The sequence below is a fragment of the Giraffa tippelskirchi genome, chromosome 3 (genome assembly GCF_054371585.1).
Source record: "Giraffa tippelskirchi isolate mGirTip1 chromosome 3, T2T-mGirTip1v1.2.pri, whole genome shotgun sequence".
NCBI lineage: Eukaryota > Metazoa > Chordata > Mammalia > Artiodactyla > Giraffidae > Giraffa > Giraffa tippelskirchi.
In genome coordinates, this window is record NC_137277.1 from 107,735,633 (window position 1) to 107,751,507 (window position 15,875).

Below are 15,875 nucleotides of genomic sequence, written 5' to 3' on the forward strand. Positions count from 1 at the left end.
ATCTCTCCTGCTTCATCCTAATCTAGTTCTGCAGGGGCCAGAAATGGCACACACACACACACACACACACACACACACTCTCTCTCTCTCTCTCTCTCCCCCCCTCTCCTCTCTCCCCCCACCATCTCCCTCCTTTTTTCTCCACTTCCAGTTCTTGGTTGGGTCCTTGCTTGGGATGAGAGAAAATTTAAAGAGGACGAGAAATTCGTATTATTAGATTATAATAAACTGTACTCTTTGAAATTTTAGAGTTACTGCAAGACTATTACTTATCAGACAGTAACTTAAAAAGTTAGAGTTCTGCTCAAAATTTCATCTAAGAACTGAAGGAAAAGCTATTCAACAGAATGTGTAAAAGAAACAGTGAGAAAAAAAATATTGCTGCTTTAGGTGGTTTCTTTCTAATAAGTCCACTATTTTAATATAAAAGTGACAGACTTAACAGAAAAAAAGGAGCCTCCAACTCTTAAGCTCTTGAATGTTTCCAAAGCCACTCTACAATACCTGGAGGCACTGGCTTGCCTGCTTCTAACCGAGCTATAAACACCTGCTTTCCAAGAAAAGCAAAAGCTTCTCAAGTGTTTTGTTCCTCTATCCTGTCTAATTACTAGTGTTAAAACTGTGTTTTTCCTACTGCTTTTAATTGCAAGTATACAATGTATTTCTAATCCCCTATAAGCGGGCTAGTGCTAGGATTTCAAACACTATAACATTCCTTTAAAGTACAAAATCAATGGCTGGTACCCAACCCATTTGGAGACTGTTTTCCTGCAATATGTGCATACTCCAGCAGGGACTGTCCATGTAAGAGTAAAATTAAAATCTTTATTGAAAACAATAACCTCTACGTAGAATGTCTATATGGCTCTCAAGTCTCTCAAAGGATGAGGAAGTTTTCTCTGAAGGTCTGGCATTGGAATAAGAGAAACTCAATATTCTTTCTGTATTAATTTGTCCCGGTGTGTACAGTCACATACTCTGCATAGAATGGCACAAGTAGCAACTTCCAGGCTGATTGTCTCTTGGGCTCCCTTCATACCACAAGTTGACAGAGTTACTAAAGATATACTCTAAGAATTATGAACCTGCCCATTATTTTTCTGGGAATAGCAGCCAAAGCCAATGGCAAAAAAATGACCCAATGCTGCCAGGATGGCAAGGATTCTTGACTACATTTCATGCCAATTATTTCTTCTCACATGACAAGTAGGAATTAATTTCCAACCCCTGACCTATATTTCACATATTTGGGTTTCAGACCAAAAGAAACACTTTCTATCATAAAAATGCTACAACAGTCTGCCACACGATGAGGAACCCCTACGGGCTCCCAGCCAACAAGTTTGGATTGAGTCTGCAAAACTTTTCTAGGGTAGAAAGGTGAGTTAGGAGAAAAAGAGGATAACTGTCCTCCCTTTTTGAGAGGACTTATTTATCGCAGTATCCTCCACATTCAGGGTGGGAGAATCAAACGATGGAAATAGTAACCCAGTATCTACTTATCTCCATGATATCTCAAGCAGCAGCAGACCTTAGCTGCTTCCCCTCCTTCAAGTACATACTAATCATTTAAGTAAAACCTCTGAAAAAAGATCTCATGCCTGCCTAAAATATTCCAAAGAAACAGAATTGGAACAGAGAAAACTCCAGACAAAAACCTCATAGAGTGTGGCTTCTGTGAATGAGTTATCTTGGCCAAAGGCACTTACCATAGCTGAGCAAGGATTTGAGTTTGATGGTAAATGCCCACTAACCGGTTCCCCGGGAGCCTTAAAAAGTAATATCCTAAAGAGCCCAGCATCTTCCCAGGGGCAGCTTTTTCAAGGGAAGAGTCTAATTCTGAGAAGATTCCCAGCATGTTAAACTGAAGGAAATGCAATGAAGATACAGTCCTAACCCTCTAAAGCAGACCCCAAATGCAGAAGATCGGATCACAAATCACTCTCAGATTATGGCCAAGTTCTAGATGGATATCAAGACCCAAAAAGATTAGTTTAATTCTCCAGGGTAAAAAGTCAAGACATAGGGTTTTAAATGAAATCATTTTTGCCTCACAACCACATGAAGTACTTAAATAGTAAGTCAGCGTCAAACTCCATTGTTTCAAACTTCAAAATCTTTTCTAGGCCTAATGAGAGAAGCCTGAGGGATGGGACAGGAGGCATGTTGTCTTTTTATTCAAAGTAAATATTCAGTATCTTTCTGTATTCCCTTGATTTGATTATTCACATTCATTCGGAAATACATACTGAATAATTCTTTTATTCCAGGTACTATGCAAATTATTAGGGTTGGACTTGTGAACAAGATAAACTCCTATCTTCATGAAAAAGCAGAAGAGAGAGGACAGTTGTATTTTTCACAATTTTTAACCAAAGTCCAGGGCCTGCCCTCTGACATATTTGGTTGACCAACCTTTGTAAAAAACAAGACTTCTCAATTGGCTCTGCTGCTAACCTAATGTGGAACCTAAAACAAGTCATAAATACTTCTGGCCTTCAATTTGCCATCTGTAAAATGGAGACAATGGCACCTGTTTTAACACTCACTATATACGGAGTGAAGACATCAGTTTTATAAAGCACTACATAAATAAATCATTTAATTACAAACACTAGAAAACACCTGTAGTGAAAATAGTTGTTAAGAGTTAGCATTCTACTTGTTAACCAAATTCAAGTCTAACAATAAATACCTGCTGTCTGAAATGAGAGCCAAAACAGAGAAGTGGTGATTGTAAAACATTTCCACTCTGCATCTTGAGGAACATATGATACTGAATTCTGCACGAGGTTAGAAGCTAGAACATACTGTTCTGCAGTTTTATTTGAATTAATCACAAACTATGTAAGAAAAAGAAACACATATTTTTCATCTAATACCTTTTGGAATTAAAGAAAAATAAGAGAAGTATGACAAATAGGATTTTTATACATGAATATGATTTTCTTTAATGAACAAATACATTTATTTCAGTGACTCCAGAGAAAGAAGTTAGAGGAATAGCCCAAGATGTCTATCTTTGGTGTCTTTTTATCTTTCCTGCTCTCTACCCTTCCTCTTCACCAAAGGAAAGGAGCCAAGAATTGTGAGCAGGAGGTTTTTACATTCTCCCATAATTCAAATATATTTTTTTTGACTGAAAAGGGGGCAGGTACATCTTAAGCTTTGATACAGAATGATCACTTTCAGCTTCAGAGAGGAGGATAAAAGGCAAATAACTATACAGTGGACAAACAATGGTAGTCACACAGAGAAAATTTTTTCTACATCTAATACATAAATGAGCCTGAATATTCTGAGTAGCTTTACTCTCTATGTGGGCTTCCCAGGTGGTTCAGTGGTAAAGAACCCACCTGCCAATGCAAGAGACATGGGTTCGATCCTCGGTCTGGGAAAATCCCCTGGAGAGGTAAACATTAAACCACTCCAGTATTCTTGCCTGGAAAAACCCCATGGACAGAGGAGCCTGGCAAGATACAGTCCATAGGGTTGCAAACAGTCGGACATGACTTAGCGACTGAACAACGACAACTGTTCGGTAGAAAATATATTTTTAACAGAGGGTATATGCAAAAAATAACACAGATGGGTCTACTGGGTTCCTTACAGCAGCAAGTGCCTAAGGGGTCTTATTTTTAGACAAAGAGGACAATGGGTTTAAACCCATTGTCAAGGCAAACACACAAACGTGCCTCTGTGGGAGGAGTCAGTTACTGAATGTGTAAGCACAAGAAGCATGGGGAATTCAAGGCAGCTCATCAAGATCGGCTGCTCTGTCTGTGGGTCCAGGCACACACATAGGAATGCTGCGAGCCTTTAGCAAACACAAAACTTTCTTGCCTACCTTTGGTGTGGTGGGGCCGACTTCACCCAAGAGCATACTTCCCATCAAGCAGAAGGTTAACTTGATATGGTGTGACTGATCACCTAGTTATTGTAGGCATGGCAGGGTAGCTTCAATAAGTAAACATTCTAACACACTCTCCTTTCAGGAAAACATAGACAAGGTAGTGAGGGCAAGTCCCTTATAAGCTTAAATACTTAATAATTTCATGGGGTAAACGTTTAACACCAGCTCCTTGCTGGCAGAAGTAAGAGAAGGGCAGAAAGAGCCCCTGAGAAGCAATGGAAAAACCACATACCAAAAAAAAAAAAAAATCAGAAATTTGCCCATTTGTTGTTATTATTCAGTTGCTAAGCTGTGTCCAACTTTTTGCAACCCCATGGACTACAGCACACCAGGCTTCCCTGTCTTTGACTATCTCCCAGAGTTTGCTCAAGTCCACTGAGTCGGTGATGCTATCTAACCATCTCACCCTCTGACGCCCTCTTCTCCTCTGGCCTTCAATCTTTCCCAGAATTTGCCCATTATAGAATGCAATTCTACACACTGGCAGAAAAGCTACAGAGGAATAAGTTTCCGTAAAGATTTTCAAAAATTAACAGTATCGCTATGAAGACACCATAGAAACACAAGAAGGAGGAAAACATATGACAGTTGGACCATCATCAACTCATAGAAAATGTCTTATAGAAACATCAGCATAAAGAGAAAATACGTCTTAACCAAAACCATCTGATGGCTGAACTCTAGCTGCCTTGTAAACAGGATCTTTGTCTTTATTTTTCTCCCAGCAGCTGACTGCAATTTTGGTAGTTTAAATGAGCTGGAATTTTTCTACAGATGAAACCTATGTATTTGATGTTTGCATTTTTGAAATCTTTCTTTAGCCATATAAGGCTCTGGTGGACACAAATACAAATAGTAAGACACACACATGCACGCACATGCACACACTAAACATTGATACATACTTCCCATATCCAGATCTTCGGAGTGGGAACATAGTCTCCGATAATATAAAGTATAATCCTTCTTAAGGACAATTTGGGAGGGGGCAGTTATAAATATGGCAAAAGTTTGCGAAAATATATTTTTAGTTGGTATTTCAGCTAAACAACAAAGGAAGTTAAGTTTGATTTACCTACACTAGATTTTAAATCTGTTGAATTCACCAGTTTACCGTGAGCCCGGAAGAGTGCGTGACATATAGTAGGCACTGAGAACATTTTTGTTAAATGAACAGTTATCAGCAAACCCACTGTCTAATTGAAGTTTTTCCTTAATCATTTGTATTTGTTGTTGTTGTTCAGTCTTTAAAATTGTGTTTGACTCTTTGTGACACCACAGACTGTAGCCCGCCAGGCTCCTCTGTCCATGGGATTTTTTAGGCAAGAATACTGGAATGGGTTGCCATTTCCTTCTCCAGGGGATCTTCCCAATCCAGGGATCAAATTGGAGTTTCCTGCCTTGGCAGGCAATTCTTTACTGCTCAGCCACCAGGGAAGCCCAATCATTTGTATAAACTAAAATACTTCCTGTTGTAATACTGTTAGTTGTGAGCTAATATAGAAAGAGCACTTAGATTTCATAAGTGTTAGGATTTCACACCCTTCTCTTCCTCAGCAGCAGCCAGGCCTCAGCCAATAATTGCATAGCGATATTTCAAGTCCTCATGAATTAAGCTAACAAATAAAAGCAGCAGGATAAGAAGAAAATTTATTAAGTATTATTTGAAGAATACTTAAAGGATTGCCTGAAAGTAATTTTCTTTCACCATTTTACCACTGATGTGATCTGAAATTGCCATTATCAATGTACTTATCGGGCTCAAAGCACTCAAATGCTCTGGTAAGACACGAGTGTGTCACAGACATAACCTGAATCTTCTCACACCTTAAATGAAGTTCTATTTAAAAGAATAATTTAAATGTTCCTGGCCTGTATATCCACTTGTGATAGACAGGCCCTCAGGTCTTCAGCAACTCTCTCATTGCTCTCACCCACCCGCTGAAAACTCCTTTCCAATGTTTCTGGGTCCTCAGAGGTCCTCTCAGACCTGTTCCTAAAGAATCCTACTCCCCCGGCTCCTGCAGTGACCTTGGCTGGGTTCACCCTCATTCCTGCAAGTACCTCAGTCCCTAACAGAGCCACCCAGAAACCAGATGTGTGCCAGGGATGGTATCACAGCAAAGAACCTCGCACTTCCATTTTGATCCCAAGAGACTTCTACAGACTTCTTTCTCCCTCTCTAATCTCTCTTCAAATCTTAGTTACACTGCCTGTCCTCTCCACACAGCTCACATATACTTCCAGCAGGCCTGGAGGACAGCTCCAGGTGACCAAATCCATGGCGCACTTTGACCAGCCCATCCTGACAGCCAAGGCTCTTTGCCAAGAACCCATCCAGCCTATCTCCTTCTCCCAAGACATTCCTCAGTGTTCATGCAAACACACTCCTGGCAAGCACAAGACAAGCATTGCCAGACAAGCCTGAATTTCAATCTCACTTGAGACCACATCCACACGTGAAAAAAAGCAATAAATATTAAAACAATAACATCAATAAACATCTTCATGAAAAGTTAGATTGCTTTTTCCCATCTTTATTGAGATGTAATTGACAAGTAGAAATTATACATATATATATATTTAATGTGATGATTTGATACACATAAACACTGTGAGATGATTACCACAATCAAGCTAATTAACACATTCACATCCTCACATAACTTCTTATTTGTGTGTGTGTGTGTGTGTGTGTGTGTGTGTATGTGTGTGTGTGTGTGTACGTGGGTATGGTGAGAACACTTAATATCTACTCTCAATTTCAATTGTGCAATACAGTATCATTAAGTATAGTCACCATGCTATATATTAGATCCCCAGAAGTTACTCATCTTACAACTGAAAGGTTGTTATAAGATGACCATTTGACCAACATCTTCCCATTCCCCCCGCCCTCTGGCAACCATCATTCTAGTCTCTGCTTCTGTAAGTTGGATTTTTTTTTTATTCCATATATAAGTGAGATAATACAGTATTTACCATTCTGTGTCTGACTTATTTTCACTAAGCATAATGTCCTCCAGATTCTGAGACCAGCTTACCCAGCAACAGACAGCAGATCTCTGAAATACAGGACAAATAAGATTTGATGAAAGGGGCAAAAGGTAAAGATACACAAAGGCTCAAAATTTGAGAAGCTGGGGGTCCTGCTGAGAGAGGAAAAGTCCCAGGAGTGGGGTGTCTTTGGAGCCAGTGACCATGGGTAGCCTGAGGATATCGGGGACACCTAGGTGCAAGGAGCTAAAATGGGAATGGAGGAACACTAGAGATAAACAGTATCAGGTCTCAGAGTTCCTGAGAGTCAGTCTTAGAAACAAATCTTTTCCAGTGAAATTACATGCAAACATTTATTTCACATATTTTTTTATCACTTTTCCTTGTAACTGGCGTGGTTCCATTTCTGTATCCAGTCATAACATGAGTCTACATGACACCAACATCCAGCCAATTCAGCCATAATCAAAACTCCAGTTAACCAGCCAGCTGCTTTCTATACATGACGCCAAGCAATCAACTGGACTAACTTCTTGCCTGGAATAATGGACAAGACCAGATGTTTTGGCATTACATAAATGTTAAGTGCCAATTGGAAACAGGAGTGTTAGCTGTCATTTTACATAAAATCTTAAAATGATCCACCTTGTACTTTTCTCATGACTAGGACACAAACTTAACAAAGATCTAAGATACTCATATGCAAACACATGTACATACACAGGCTGCAAATGCTAAGGAGAGAGCATTTGTGTTACAGAACAAGTCAGAGGAATGGGGGGAGTAAATTATCCCACACAATCTCAATTTTCAAACCCTTATTAAATGGGCCCATTTCCTGCCACTTTGTGCTCTTTCCTGTCCTGCTCCACTCTCCATCTCAGGGTTCCACTTTTCCAGGCATGAGTTTTTTGTTTTGTTTCATTTTGCTATTGAGTTGTAGGAGTTCCTTATGCATTTTGGAAATTAACCCCTAACTTGATATATGGTTTGCAAATACTTTCTTCCATCCCACAAGTTGCCTTTTCACTCTGTTGATTGTATCCTTTGCTGTGCAAAAACTTCTTAGACTTTTGTAGTTCCATTTGTCTATTTTCTGCTTTTGTTCCCTGTGTTTTTGGCGTCATGTCCAAACAAATCATTGCCAAAGCCAATGTCATGAATCTTTCCCCTTGCACTGTCTTCTAGTTTTACAGGTTCAGGTCTTACTTTCAAATATTTAATTCATTTTGAGTTTATTTTTATATATGGTGTAAGATAAGTCCAATTTCATCCTTTTTCATGTGAATATCCAATTTTGTCAATATCATGTGTAGAAGAGACTATCCTTTCCTCACTGTATATACTTGGCACCCTCGTCGAAAATTAGTTGAACATATATGCATGGATTTATTTCTGGGCTCTCTACTCTGTTCCACTGATCTATATGTCTGTCTTTATGGGAGTACCATGCTGTGTTTAATTACTGAAACTTGGTATTATATTTTGAGATTCAGGAAGTGTGATGCCTCCAGCTTTGTTCTTCTTCCTCAAGATTGATTTGGCTATTCTGGGTCCTAAGTGATTCCATATGGATTTTAAAATTGTTTTTCATATATATGCAAAAAATGTCATTCAGACTGATAGAATTTGCATTAAATCTGTACATTGCTTTGCAAAGCATGAACATTTTAACAATACTAAGGCCTCCAAAGCATGCTCACAGGATGTCTTTCTATTTGTGTCTTTTTTAATTTCTTTCATCAGTGTTTTCTAGTAGTGAGTGTATGTCTTTCACCTCCTTAATTAAGTTTATCCCTAAGTATTTTATTCTTCTTTGTTGCTATTGCAAAGGGACTATTTTCCTAATTTCCTTTTCAAGCAGTTTGCTGTTAGTGTATAGAAATGAAACTTTTTATATTTTGTTTATTTTGTTTCTTGACACTTTATTGAATGTGTCTATCAGTTCTACTAGTTTCTCTAACGCAGTCTTTAGAATTTTATATATATATGATCATGTCACTTACAAACAGGGACAATTTAATTTGTTCCTTTCTGATTTTGATGTTATCTTTCAGTCATTAAGTCATGTCCAACTCTTTGTGACGCCATGGACTGTAGCCCACCAGGTTCCTCTGTCCATGGGATTTCCCAGGCAAGAATACTGAAGTGGGTTGCCATTTCCTTCTCCAGGCGATCTTCTTGACCAAAGATCAAACCCATATCCCCTGCACTGGCAGGTGGCTTCTTTACCACTGAACCATCACCTTTCTGATTTAGATGCTGTTTATTTTTCTTACCTGATTGCCCTTGCTATGACTTCCAGTACTCTGTTGAATAGAAGTGGTGAAAGTGAGCACCCTCGCTTTGTTCATAGTTTCAGGGAAAAAACTTCCAGCTATTCGCTATTGAATGCCATGTTAGCTGTGGGCTTTTCATATATGGCCTTTTTTATGATGAGGTGATTTCCTTTTATTCCTTGTTTGTTGAGAGTTGTTTGTTTTTTTAATCATGAAGAGGTGTTGAACTTGATCAAACATTTTCAGCATCTATTGAGATAATCATGTGACTTTTACCTTTTATTCTATTTGCACAGTATTTCACATTAACTGACTTTAGTAAGTTGAAATACTCTTCCATCTCAGAAATAAATTCCACTTGATCATGAGGTTTGAGTTTTTAATTTGCTTTTGAATTCATTTAGGTAGTATTTAGTTGAGGATTTTTCTATATTCATTAGAAGTATAAGTCTGTAGTTTTTTAATGATGTCTTTATCTGACTTTGGTAGGAGAGTAATGCTGGACTCATAAAGTAATTATTCCCTTCCTTTCAATTTCTGGAAGAGTTTTAAAAAGCATAAATTCTTCTTCAAATGTGTGGTAGAATTCACCAGTGAAGCCACCAAGTCCTAAGCTTTTCTTGGTTGGGAGGTTTTTGACTATTGATTCAATCTCCATACTCATCATTGATCTGTTCAGATTTCTATTTCTTCATGATTCAGTCTTGGTAAGATGTATGTTTCTGGGAATTTATCTATTTCTTCTAGGTTGTTCAGTTTGTTGGTGTTCACAGTAGTCTCTTCAGATTTTTTTTATTTCTGTGGCATCGGTTGTAATGTATCTTCTTTCATTTCCAATTTTACTTGAGTCTTCTCTCTTTTTTCCTTAGTCTCTAAATTATCAATTTTGTTTTTCTTTAAAAAGACTCTTATTTTCAATAATTTTATATTGCTTTTCTATTCTGTATTCTATTTATTTTTGCTTAAGTCTTTATCATTTCCTTCTTTCTGCTAATTTCGGGATTAGTTATTTTTTTGCTAGTTCCTTGAGATGTAAAGTAGTTTATTTGAGATCTTCCTTTTTTAATGTAAGCATTTATTATTAATAACTTCCCTTAGTACTGATTTTGCTGCATCCCATAGGCTTTGGTGTGCTGTATTTTCATCAGTCTCAAGGGTATTTTCTAATTTCCCTTTTGATTTTTTCCTTTGACCCATTGGTGGTGGTTCAGGAATACGTTGTTTAATTTCCATTTATTTGTGGATTTTCCAGTTTTTATCTGTTATTGATTTCTAGTTTTATTCCACTGTATTCAGAAAGGTATTTAATATGATTTTAATCTTCTTAAATTCGTTAAGACCTGTCTTGTAACCTAACATAAAATATCCTGGAGAATGTTCCATGTATGCTCAAGGAAAATGTATATTCTGCTGCCACTGGATAAAAATGTTCTCCAAGTGTTGATCAGTTCCATTTGGTTTACACTGTTACTCAAATCTGCTGTTTCATTGCTTCCCTGACTTTATTTGTCTATCTGCATTCTCTTGCATATCATTAAGCTTCTTTAAGATGATTATTTTTAATTCTTTGTCAGATAATTTATAGATTTCCATTTCTTTGGAATTGGTTATTGGAGTTCTAGTATTTCCTTTGGTGGTGTCATGTTTGCCTGATTCTTATGATCCATGTAGCTTAGTGTTGGTGTCTATGGAAGGAGCAAACCCTCTTCCAGTTTTTATAGACTGGTTTTAGCAGATAAAGACTTTCTTCTGTTGGGTCCCTGGGCTGATTGTATTGCCCCTAGAATTGCAGTTCAGTGGGGCTGGAGCCAGGTCACATCACTGCTGCTAGTTCCACAGTGGGGTCCCTGTTGTCAGACCTCTTAGCCAGGGACTCAGGTGGAATGGGTCCTGTTTGGTCTCTGAGTGTACAAGACTGTTCATAGGACCATGTCATTAGGGTTAGCACTAGGACAAGGGTCCGCGTCAGGGTCTGCAGCTGGATCCCCAGGCTGGTTACAAGGTGCATGGACAACTATACTTCAATCAAAAAAACTTTTGTACATCAAAAGACACTATCAAGAATAGGAAAAGACAACTCCAGAAGTGAAAGAAAATTGCACATTATACATCTTACACGAGATTTATATCCACAACATAAAAAGAACTCTTGCAACTTAACAATAGAAAGATAAAATAATGTGATGGGCAAAGGAATTGAATAAACATTTTTCCAAAGAAGATATAAAATGGCCAATAAGCACATAAAAAGATGCCTGACATGATTATTCATTAGAGAAATGTATGTCAAACCATAATTAGATACCTCTTCACAGATACTAGGATGGCTATAATAAAAAAGACAGACAATAACAAGTATTGGTAAAGATATGGATAAATTTGAACCCTCATACACATTGATAATAGACACACAAAATGCTGCAGCTACTTTAGAAAATAGTTGGGCAGTTCCTCAAAAATTCAAACATAGACTTACCCCCTGATTCAGCAATTCCACTTATACTCCCAAGAGAAACAAAAATATTCAAAACTTTCACATGAATGCTTATAGCAGCACTATTCATAATAGCCAAAATGTGCAAACAACACAGAAGTCTATCAACTGATGAAGGGATGCAGTGGTTGTTGTTGTTGTTCAGTCATCCAGTTGTGTCTGACTCTTTGCGACCCCATGGACTGCAGCACGCCAAGACTCCCTGTCCCTCACCATCTCCCTGAGTTTGCCCAAGTTTCTGTTCACTGCATCAGTGATGCCGTCTGGTCATCTCATCCTTTGATGCCGTCTTCTCTTTCTGCCCTCAATCTTTTCCAGCATGAGGGATTTTTCCAATGAGTCGTCTGTTCGCATCAGATGAGCAAAATACTGGAGCTTCAGTTTCAGTATCAGTCCTTCCAATGAATATTCAGGATTGTGGTATATCCATACAATGGAATATTATTCAGTTATAAAAAGAAATAAATACTAATACATACTACAACATCAATGACCCTGAAAATATTAAGCTAGGTGAAAGAAGGCAGACATAAAATGACTATATTATATGATTAATTTACTTGAAGTGTCCGGAATAGGCAAACTCGTAAATATAAAAAGTAAATTGATAGTTTCCAGGGGTTGTATGGAAGAAGTAATGGAGAGTGACTGCTAACAGTAGGTGGTTTGTTTTCAGGGTGATGATAATGTTCTAAAATTAGTGATGATTGCACAATTTTGTATACATCTAATAAACACTGAATTTTGCAGTTTAGGAGGGTGAGCTTCATGGTATGTGGATTATAGCTCAATAAAAATGCTATCAAATTTTTTTAAAGCCTGCACAAAATCTTTTACGTTTAATCAGGTCCCATTTGTTTACAAATTTATCAAAAATTTTATTTGGCACGTAAGCTTCTCAAGAAGCTACTATAAGATGTACTCCTCTAATAAAAGAGACTGAACTAAAAAAAAAGAAACATAGGAAACAGGGATATAATATAAGAAAGAGGAGGCCCGTGAAGGAAAATCCCAGAATGACACTGTGTATAGAGCTAAAGAGCAATTGGGGCAAGACTGGAGCAGGGAAAAGGTATCAGGAGAGATTTATTCAAAAAAGATAAATGTGATAGAACCCTAAAAGGCCTGAAAGTTTTGAGATGATATTTTCAAAATCAGGGAAGAGTTTGATCTAAGTTAAGAGATAAAATCATAGAAAAATAAAAGAATAAAAACAATAAAACCTGACTTCAGGGAGATCAAAATGTTGTTTGGAAAAAGAAAACTGATCATGGTACACTACTTGGCTCATCCATGAGTAATAAATAACATACTCATAAAAATATAAAGGTATAAATATATCTTGATCACTGGCCTAATCAGTCATGTTAGGGGGCAGGCAGGACGAGAAAAGGACTAAAATATGGTCAAAGTAAGTAGCTGAAAGCATTAATCCTCATCCTCCAGAGTGGTAAGTCAAAACATAATGCTAAAAATATTTTCCACTTAAAGTCTCTTTCCCTTGACATTGTAAGTACTCATACTTTCTTTGTGTTCCTATAGTTGGGGCACAATGTTGACCATATTAAAGATGCTAAGGAAAATATTTTATGGTAAATCATTACCTGATTGTTTATTTGAAGAGGGACTATATACCAATGCTAAAATGTTTGATATTAACTTTATGTAAAAGCTTCCTCAGAAGTAGTTCTGGAGTGAATAAAATATATTTTTAAAGTAGATGTTAAAATTTAGAACTACCTTTTTCAATTCTGCTTATGGTATTCTCTTCACAAAAGAATTACAATATAATATATATGAAAACATAAGCTTTAAATATAATTAAAAGATTGTATCATCTGACCATGTTTTCTGGTGGATAGTCAAAAAAAGAAAAAGAAACAATTCAGTATGAAAGCTACTGAAAATCTCACTATTCTTTCTATTTACAAGCATTTGTTTGTATCAAACACATTTGCATCTTCACCTTTCTTTATATGAAAGCCCAGAATCCAACACTTTAAGACCATGGTAAGACTGTAGGAGCATACCCATACACTAGAATTCTGAGTGCTATGGCTATCTGAATCATCCCTGTTTCTCTATCATCAAATCCTTTGAAAATCCTTAGTTGTTATCTCTCACTGCCCCCCATAGCTTTCTAACTTTCTTCCCTTACAAATAAAAAGTCTCCAGAGATGTGAATGATAAGGTATAAGCCTAATCAAAGGAAGACTGATTACTTTTTTGACATTCTGTAAAAAGAGAAATTGCATCTTAAGCAGCTAAAAAGCTTTATTTATTCATTTTTAAAATAAACCTGTTTATTGGATCATTTGACTTTAACAACTCCTTTGATTTAGAGAGGCAGATTCATTATAATTGGTATATAGAAATTCATGTCAAGGGGAAATACATTAAGAATCATGGTTAAAAATTGCAATTGGCCAGTATAAAAATTTTTTTCTATTAATCCTAAGATTTTCCTTTTGCAGAACATTTTAAATATTATTTAACACTAAATTATTGTGACTGGGGATTTGAACCATTTTTTCATGATAGCAAAAGCTGCCACAGAACAGAAAAATCATCCCAATATACCGTTCCATATAACATTGGGAAACCATAACAACTTCTGAAGAAGCAAAGAATTTACATATTATTTCCTAGAAAAATATCTCAAGATGAATAATAATAGAAAGCAGTTTTATTTGAAAATTCAAGACACTTTAAAAGATAAATAAAAGAAAATGGTAAGATTATAATCCTTTACAGAGTTTTAAGCTATCACATTCACATGTATGTACATTTACATCCTTTTTAATGGTATTAATATGCTCATAAAAATGTAGTACTCTCTTTAAGGGAGATTTAGATGCTAAGTTTTGCGCTGAATCAAAGCTAAAACAATATACCAAAGTAAAATTCTAAGAGAAGCTGTTTTTAAGCAAGTAGAATTGAAAGGCAATAAAGTATTCATCTATTAGGAAGTTAAACATATAAATCTTCTAATGTGACGTCAGAAGACTAAAGATGCTTTTCATTTACCTATACCAGTAGACACATTATTAAGGAAGTTGGTATATTAGATATACTTTCTGACCCTTCCTGCCAACTGTCTGCCAGAGAGAAAGGTAATGAATGAACTTTTGGGACCTCAGTTATTCCATCTAAAATAAGGAAAGCAATGCGTTTTAAAATTCTAAGACATTGTAGAGATTGAAGAAGAAAAGGACCCCACATTTCATATTTTTCAACCATAGCTGATGTACAGTTTAAAGAACAACCTAATTCAGAGGATCTTTGTGATTCTTGTATTTATCATTGCCCGAGAATTACTGAACTACTCATATATGTGCTGGTCTGGTCATTAACTTGCTGGCTATTCTCTTCTATCATAAATTCTGGGGTATTCATTGGTCTTTAATAGCAGTATGTCAACAAATAAGAATCATCTTCCAACTCCATTAGTATAGACACAAACACTTTGTCTTCAAGCCAAAATGGAGATTAAAGAAGGATGGATTCACCACAACAATCACCCTGTGTTAAAAACCAACTAAATAATCAGATAAAATATACGAAACAAAGACTTACAAGCATTAGAGAAGAGGCAGTATAAGACTGTGACCTGAGAGGAAGAAAATATGCAATGGAACCTCAACATTCACCAGCTCACTTCTTGGATGCAGTTTTAAGGCAACAACCCAGAGTCAAGCAGTCTTCCTGAGCTGAAGACGCAGAGATCAGACTTCAGGTAAACCAAGAAAGTTAGAACTTGTGGAACATAATACTTCAGAGAAAGTAGCTGCAAACAAAAGAAGTCCAGAGATCTGCAGTGGGGTCCACTTGAGACTTTGGCTACCCATCTGTGCATGCATCTGAAGAAAAGGGTCACAGTTAGAGAAACAACCACAAGAAAGGAGGAGTCAGAAAAACCCCTGTGAGTCACACAGAAATAGTTCATCTACCCTTAAGCCTGATGGAACACACACACACAGAGCACAAACACACACACACACAGCACCAAGTAGAATTCTCAGAAGGGTACTGCATGTCAAGGCACAAAGTAATCAAATTGCTAGAAAACAAATGATAAAAAGAAAATCTTTAAATTGTGCAGGAAAAATAAGACACTCTATGACACATTACCTACAGGGCTTTAAAGAAAAGAATAACACCAGACTCTGAAGCCAAATACATTGGAAGAAGG

General features: G+C 36.9%; 1 protein-coding gene across 8 annotated transcripts in view; it reads right to left on the minus strand.

Annotated features, from left to right (window-relative positions):
• LOC145542948 (uncharacterized) overlaps window positions 1-15,875 on the minus strand; it is a 564,353-nt gene that overhangs the window by 533,152 nt on the left and 15,326 nt on the right. The window contains exon 3 of one of the 8 annotated variants that reach the window (XR_014080286.1): window positions 6,896-6,978. The exons of the other annotated variants lie outside the window; for them this stretch is intronic. The gene's annotated coding sequence lies outside the window, so the exon portion shown is untranslated. The remainder of the gene's footprint in view (window positions 1-6,895; window positions 6,979-15,875) is intronic. 8 annotated transcript variants of the gene reach the window in all.